Genomic DNA, 6,773 nt, shown 5'->3' on the forward strand with positions numbered 1-6,773 from the left:
ACAGGACTAGGTGGCAGGAGAGACTGTGGCTCTCCAGGAGTTTCCTCCTTAACTAAGGAAAGATAGAAATCAGGGTTCCTCCATGAAAGGCCTGGCCAGGCCCCCACTAGTGTTCTGGACGCAAGGCCCTTTCCTCCTCTCTGTGCTTCTAAAGTTCTCTGACCCAAAAGCTCATTCAAAGTCGAGGCAGAGGCTCCAGAGCTGAGCTAGGAGGTCTTTGGTCTCATCCAGGCCAGGACCCTTGAACTTGCTTCTCTCTTTTGAGCAGCCCTTGGGAAATGGACTTCTTGAGCATGGGAGACCTGCTGCTGGGGATAGAGCCTGCCTTCCAGGTGAAAACAAGAGATGCCCTACATCTGACCTCAACATAAAGAGGAATTTTCAGGATAGAGGTTGTGTTGCAGAATCCAAAGCTGAGGACCGTGGTAGGGATGCAATCAGGAACTTCAGCGCCCTGAGAAATCCAAGCATTGGCTTTGCTTTTCTTTCCAACGGCAGACTGACTGCCCCTTTTTCCTGGTATGCATGGTGAAAAATGCCCACCGCCAACAGCTCCTTCGTTTACAGCACCTTCCTTCATGAGAGCAGCCAGCTTCAGGCAAGGCAGCACGGCTTCGGCGCCATTCCAGGGTTCTGGAGATGGGATGTGATTGGCTCAGTTTGGGTCAGGTGCCTGCCCTGACCAATCATTGGTGGCTTGGGTGAGGGGCGGAATCACAGGTATGTTTGGCTGTTCTCCCCGCCCTGTGGACACAGAAGGGGCGGGGCCATTGCTAGAACCGGGATACTGGGCAGAGAGTAGACAGAAGGTACCCTCTACATATGATTTAGCCAATGTCACTTAGCCAGAAAACGGCGCACTGGGTTCAAAGACTCCTGTGTTCCTTCCATTCTGCTCCATTTTAGGGTTATGAAATGAAGGTCATTGTGCCCCAGGGTGGGGGAACACCAGAGGTGAAGCCCAGAGCCTCAGACTCCAGTAAGGGTTCAGAGAGCTGAAGTCAGGGAGTAAAGCAGTGCTTCCCCGTCCTGGACTCCCTTCTGGACTACCAACTGGGGAGGACTGTGTGTGTCTAGCGTGGGTCCTGGCATGTAGGAGTCCTTGGTAATTATTTACGGAAAGAAGGAAGGAAGGGAGGGAGGGAGGAAGGGACTGTGCTTCTAAATCCCTTCTAGAGCTTGGTACAAAGAAAGATAACAAGCATAAGTAATGTGTATTGAGCACTGAGTATTCTAAGACTTTGCTTGTATTAAATCATTAATCTTCCCATCCAATCAAGTAGCTGAATATTATTATTCTCTTTTGTTCTACTCCCTTTTATAGGTAAGATACTGAAGCTCAGAAAGGTGAAGACGTTCACCCATGTTCACTGGGTTAGTGGCAGAACCATTGCAAATCTGAGCAGGCAGGCTCCAGAGCCTCCGCGCTCAACCACAGCACCACACAGCATCTCAAGGTGTCAGCAGCCCACCCAGACTTAGAGAATCAGAATCTCTGGGGGCGGGACCTGGGGATCTGCATTTGAACAGCTTTTACAGCTGATTCTGATGCACAGCCAGAATTAGACCTAAAACTGTAAATCTGAAAATTAGCAGCAAGCCTGGGGCCATGTGATTGAAACAAATAAGGCTGCCGCCAGGCTTTTAAAGTTTATCTGATCATATGGACATGAGGCTTGCCAAATAATGTTGACTGATGGTATTCCCTTTGTGAGGAGGGAACCCAAACCCAGATCAATTACAAAGAACCCTCCAGGGACCTGAGAGCAGAAGGCCAGCTCAGGGGACCTGCCTATGAGACATTTTCCAAAGGGGGTCCAGCCACAGGCCACCATCCTCGGGAGAGCTGGGATTGACTGTGTACCTGCCTAGTTCCTGGACTTTGATCTCCCATCTGACCTCCTTCTCACCCCTGCTCTGATCTGACAACTCCTGCTGGGTTGACCCCATCTCTGACCCTAGCCTGCCCCAGTTTTCAGCCTCACCGCTCCAGGCTGTGAGCTCACATGACAACAGCTCGAGGCAGGACAATATTCATATCAGCCATCAGTAATGGGAGCAAGCTACCATCTCTTCTAATAATGTAGTGACAAATGGAATATTCATGTCAAAAGAACTGTGACTTTCAGAGTGGAATTCAGGTATCTCAAACCAACTCTGCAACTGTCACTGAGCATGAGATGTAGAAAAAATAAGAAATAAACAGCCCTTGGTACTAACTGGCACAATGTTTTTTCATTCATTAAACAAATGGTTACTGAAAGCCAATTCCATGATGGTTTCCGTCTTAACACTGAGGGCAAAAAGGATGAGCAAGACATTGTGTCTGCCCACAGGGAGTTCCTTTATGCTCAGTTCTGCTGTGGGATTCAGAGAAGATGATGCTTCCAAGATTAGCCAGTGAACTGGGCTGAAGAAAAGAAAGGCTGCAGGATGGCAGTTCAGAGAGGGGATGGTTCTAGATTTTGTCTAAGGTTCCAAAATACCTCAAATACTGGACCAGCCTATGGAAGCTTGGAGGAGCTGGTAATGAGCCTCAGAACACAGACATCTTTTTAAAACCTAGGGTCTTTGTAGGTATAATCAAGTTAAGATGAGGTCATACTGCATTAGAGTGGCCCCTACTCGGAAAGGATTGGTGTCCTTATAAGAAGAGGGAAGTTTGGACACAGGCACACAGGGAGAATGCCATCTGATGACGGAGGCAGAGACTGGAGTGATGCACTCCCAAGCCAAGGATTGCTGGCAACTGCCAGAAGCTAGGAGAGAGGCACTGAGTAGATTTCCCCTCTGAGCCCACAGGAAGGAATACATCCTGCTGACACCTCGGTTTTAGACTCCTGGCTTTCCGAATTGTGAGAGTAAATTTGTGTTGTTTTAAGCCACCTGGTTTGTGATGTTTTGTTACAGCAGCCCTTGGAAACTAATATGACCGTTATTTGGAAATCATCCCACAGATGGACGTTAACAGAGCCCTAAAAGGCACCAGTGACCCTGACATCTCTCCAAATGTTCACTAAAGATGAGTCATCATTGTGTCTCTTGTGGATCTCTGAAGAGAAAAATAAAAAACAGCATCAGCCTGACTCCCCCGTGGGAAAAGGAAGAAGTCCTTCCACAGGATTATTTAGCAGGAAGAGGATGCTAGGGTGTGGGGAGGAGGGTTGACAGCTGCTTTTCTTCCCCACTGGGGACAGCCCAAGAAAAAAGGGGGCTTTCATCACTATAAGAGGATGTCAGGTCATTTACTTTCACTCATTCAGTAAACACATGTGGAGCACTTACTGTGCTGGGCACTGCTGGGTACCAGTGGAGAGTATGTGTGTATGGATGGGGGAGGAATGCTAAAGAAATAGAACACTCATTCCCTGAGTTCTCTGAGCCAAGCTGGAGTGGGAGGCCTGGGGCATAGTGGGTAATTAACATGGACTTGGGAATCAGACGGTCCAGGCTTGAATCCTGGTTCCACCACTGACTTCCATTGTGATCTTGGACAAGCTACTTAATCCCTGTGGGTCTTCATTTTACTGTATTAAGTTAGATGGTGTATATATAGCACAGGGCCAAAGTAAGTGCTCAATACATATTAGTTGTTTTCATTGTTGGAAAGTAAAGATGTTCACCAGAAATAGCTCAGTAAAAGGTAAAGCGCTTATGATCAAGCAGGACCTCTGTCCAGTTCAGGCCCTCATCACCTCTTACCAGATACTATCTGATTGAATGCTCAGAACAACTCCAGGAGGAAGTTAGTCTCATTTTACAAACAATGTAACTCTGGTTTGGGAATGTAAAATAACTTGGCAAAGTTCACAGAACAGGGAATGTGGCAGAGTCCACATTCAAACTAGAGCTCCCAAGCACTTATTCTTCCTATTGCAAGTCAGAGGGGGTAAGGGGAAGCATATAGTTGGGAGAGGGCCCAAAGCACTTCACTTAAGGCTATGGTTGCCTCTATAGAAAGTATGTTGTTTGTATTGGGCTTATATGTTTATTTTGTTTAATTAGCAAATATGTCTCTAGGGCTTCCTATTGGGTGTTCTAAGCACCCTATGTTAGTAACTCATTTATCTTCACGAGAGCCTATAAGGTGGGCACTGTATTATTCCCATTTTACAGATGTGGAAATTGAGACACAGAGAGGTTAAGCAAGTTTCCCAAGGTCACACAGATAGAGAGTAGTGGAAGCAGGGTTCACACTTGCTTCTTCGGCTCCAGAGACAATGCTTTTAACCACCGTCTACACTGCCCTTTCAGGGTGGTGGTAGAATGGCTGTTGAAGTGTGTGGATGGAAGAAAGGGGAGAGGATTAACACCCACCCTCACATGCCACCCTTTGGTGCTATTGCTGCAATAAGCCCTGAGTAATTTGACAATATAAGGTGAATGGCAGGATGGTGCTGTTTAGCCCTGGGATTCTCTCAGTCAACAGCTTCTCATCTCTGGCCCACTTCCTGAAAACTCTTTGCGTCTCAGCTTTGGAAACCCTTTGAGCACAAAGAGCTCATTTCCTGTGGCCAGGAAGGACGGGACGAGTTCCTGATGACACTCATCTCCCTCATTAAGGCGCTCATAAAAGTGTTTCAAGAAGCCTGACTTATGGCTCCGCTGTTTGTCAAGATCCCCTTCTGCAAGGAGCCACTCCGGTAATTTGGTGCTAGGAGATATGCAGGAGAAACCAGCTCCTTTGAGTCAAGGAATTATTTATGATCCTAAGAAGAGAGGATGTCATTTGGAGAGATAACAAGCCTTCACCAGCACAACAGGCTGTTTAATATGCCACAAGGGATGAGAGACAGCTCCAGAATTCCAAAGCCAGCTAGGAAACCTTGAGAAATTCTGTACTTGGGTTGTCTGTTCCTATGTGTCAATGACAGCTAACAATTATGGAGGTTTTACCTCTGAGCCAGGGCTTGTGCTAAGTAATTTTTACATACTAATCCATTTAATTCTCACACCATTCCTATCCTATTTTACAGATGAGGACATTGAGGCACAGAGATGTAACCTGCCCAAGTTCACACAGTTAGTGAGTAGCCAAGTCAGGTTTTTAACCTATTTAGGTCTGCCTCCAAGTTTGGGCTCTTGAACATCCAACAACACAATTTAGGAGGAAATTGGGTTTTAAGTCAGCCCAGTAAGGTGAAATGTACATATATGCAAAAATTACATTTGTTAATCCCTTAAAATGCCTATAAAGTTTAGTACATTTGGCTTGAGGCATTATTATTTTGTCCAATAATTAGAGAACCACTGAGCTAAACTAAAGGAAGGAGCAGAAGGAAAGTCTAAATGCAGATGCCTATGCTTTTAAACGATTCAGTCTTAGGCAAACTATCAAATCCTTAGGGGTAAAATGAAGAGCTGAGAATTATAGTGTCCTTAACCCACTTGCGGGGGTGACTCTATTTTCTTTTAATATTTAGCCTCTGTGACCTTAACACATGTCACCTGTCATGTGATATTTTACAGGATTAAGAGAGAACATGGACACATCTTAAGAGGAGAGGAGAGGAAGTTCTGTTAGAGAAGGGGTTCTAAAGTCCAAGTCTAAATTAAATGAACCTGGTACAATGAGACTAGCTTTGGAGCCAGATAAACCCTCATCCTACTTCCTAGCTGTGTAACCTTGGGCAATTTGCTTAACTTCCCAAAGCCTCAGTTCCTCAAAGTGTAAAACGGTCATAGCAATACCATCATGTTGAGAAGATTGAATTTAAAAGTTTATAAAGTAGCAAGCTTGAGTGTAAATCATAGTAATTACACAGTAGTTCTTAATAGCTGTTTGACCAAAGATAGGTCACCATCACCTCTCTGGGCCTCATTTCTCCTCATCTGCTATTTAGCTGTAATTGTTCTGCCTGCTAACCTCAAAGGTCATTGTAAGGAAACACTAAAACACTGTACAAAGTTTCTATGAGGATTTTCTTGGCTACTTGGTACACCTGGAATTGTGAGGAGGTGCTGGGAGACCCCTGCTGGAGAAAATAACTGAGGAGAGTCTGGGGGCCTGAAGTCAGAAATGGGCTCAGATCTCCAGTTCTGTCATTCAGTGTGGCTGTGTGACTTTGGGGGAGTGACCTACCGTCCCTGAGCCTCCTCTTTCCCTTCTATCAAGTGGGGTTAATAGTCCCGACATCACAGGGTTATCCCGAGAATCATATTCTGCAGAAAAGTGTTAGGCACGTGGTAAATGCACGATAAATGTCTGCTGAATCTGAATCCTTCTGAGAGGAGCCAAATTCAGCCCCTCTCCTTCCGCGGGGTGGGAAACGTGCGGATGCCTCCACAAGGAGCTCAGGTAGGGGAGATGCTCTGTGCCTCCCCACTCCCCCGCCCTCCCAGCCGTTGCCTTGGCCACCGGTTCAGTCCCGGAGCAGCACCTGGGCGTGTTCAGCCCAATCCCCGCCTTTCCAGAGTGACCATTGGCTGGAGACGCCACGTGATGCACGCTGGTATGCTAATATATGGTAATCGCCCCCACGCCCCTCCTCCCCGGGCCTTGGCCGAGTAGCCAGCAGGGTGCGCGGCGCCGAGCCGAGGGGGCGGGCTGAGGGGCGGCCCCCGGGAGAGAGCGGCCAGGTGGAGGAGGAGCGCGAACGCGACGGCAGGTAACGGGCGGGCGCGTGCGCGCTGGGGCCGGCTCGCGGCGGACTTGCAGCGCGCGGGGCACTTGGGCCGCAGCTCTGCCGGCTTAACCCTTTGGGCACCCAGCTGTCACGGTCGGGCCGCGCGGGGCGGGGCATTGCCGTGGGCACCGGCCGGCAGGCGGCGGC

At 47.9% G+C, this 6,773-nt stretch overlaps 1 protein-coding gene across 1 annotated transcript in view; it reads left to right on the top strand.

The window, feature by feature from the left end:
- The first annotated feature begins 6,517 nt into the window (after positions 1-6,517).
- PHC2 (polyhomeotic homolog 2) overlaps positions 6,518-6,773 on the top strand; it is a 104,786-nt gene continuing 104,530 nt past the window's right edge. Inside the window, exon 1 of the mRNA XM_024765264.1 lies at positions 6,518-6,608. The gene's annotated coding sequence lies outside the window, so the exon portion shown is untranslated. The remainder of the gene's footprint in view (positions 6,609-6,773) is intronic.

This window comes from Neophocaena asiaeorientalis, unplaced genomic scaffold, assembly GCF_003031525.2.
Source record: "Neophocaena asiaeorientalis asiaeorientalis breed wild unplaced genomic scaffold, Neophocaena_asiaeorientalis_V1.1 scaffold409, whole genome shotgun sequence".
Lineage (NCBI taxonomy): Eukaryota > Metazoa > Chordata > Mammalia > Artiodactyla > Phocoenidae > Neophocaena > Neophocaena asiaeorientalis.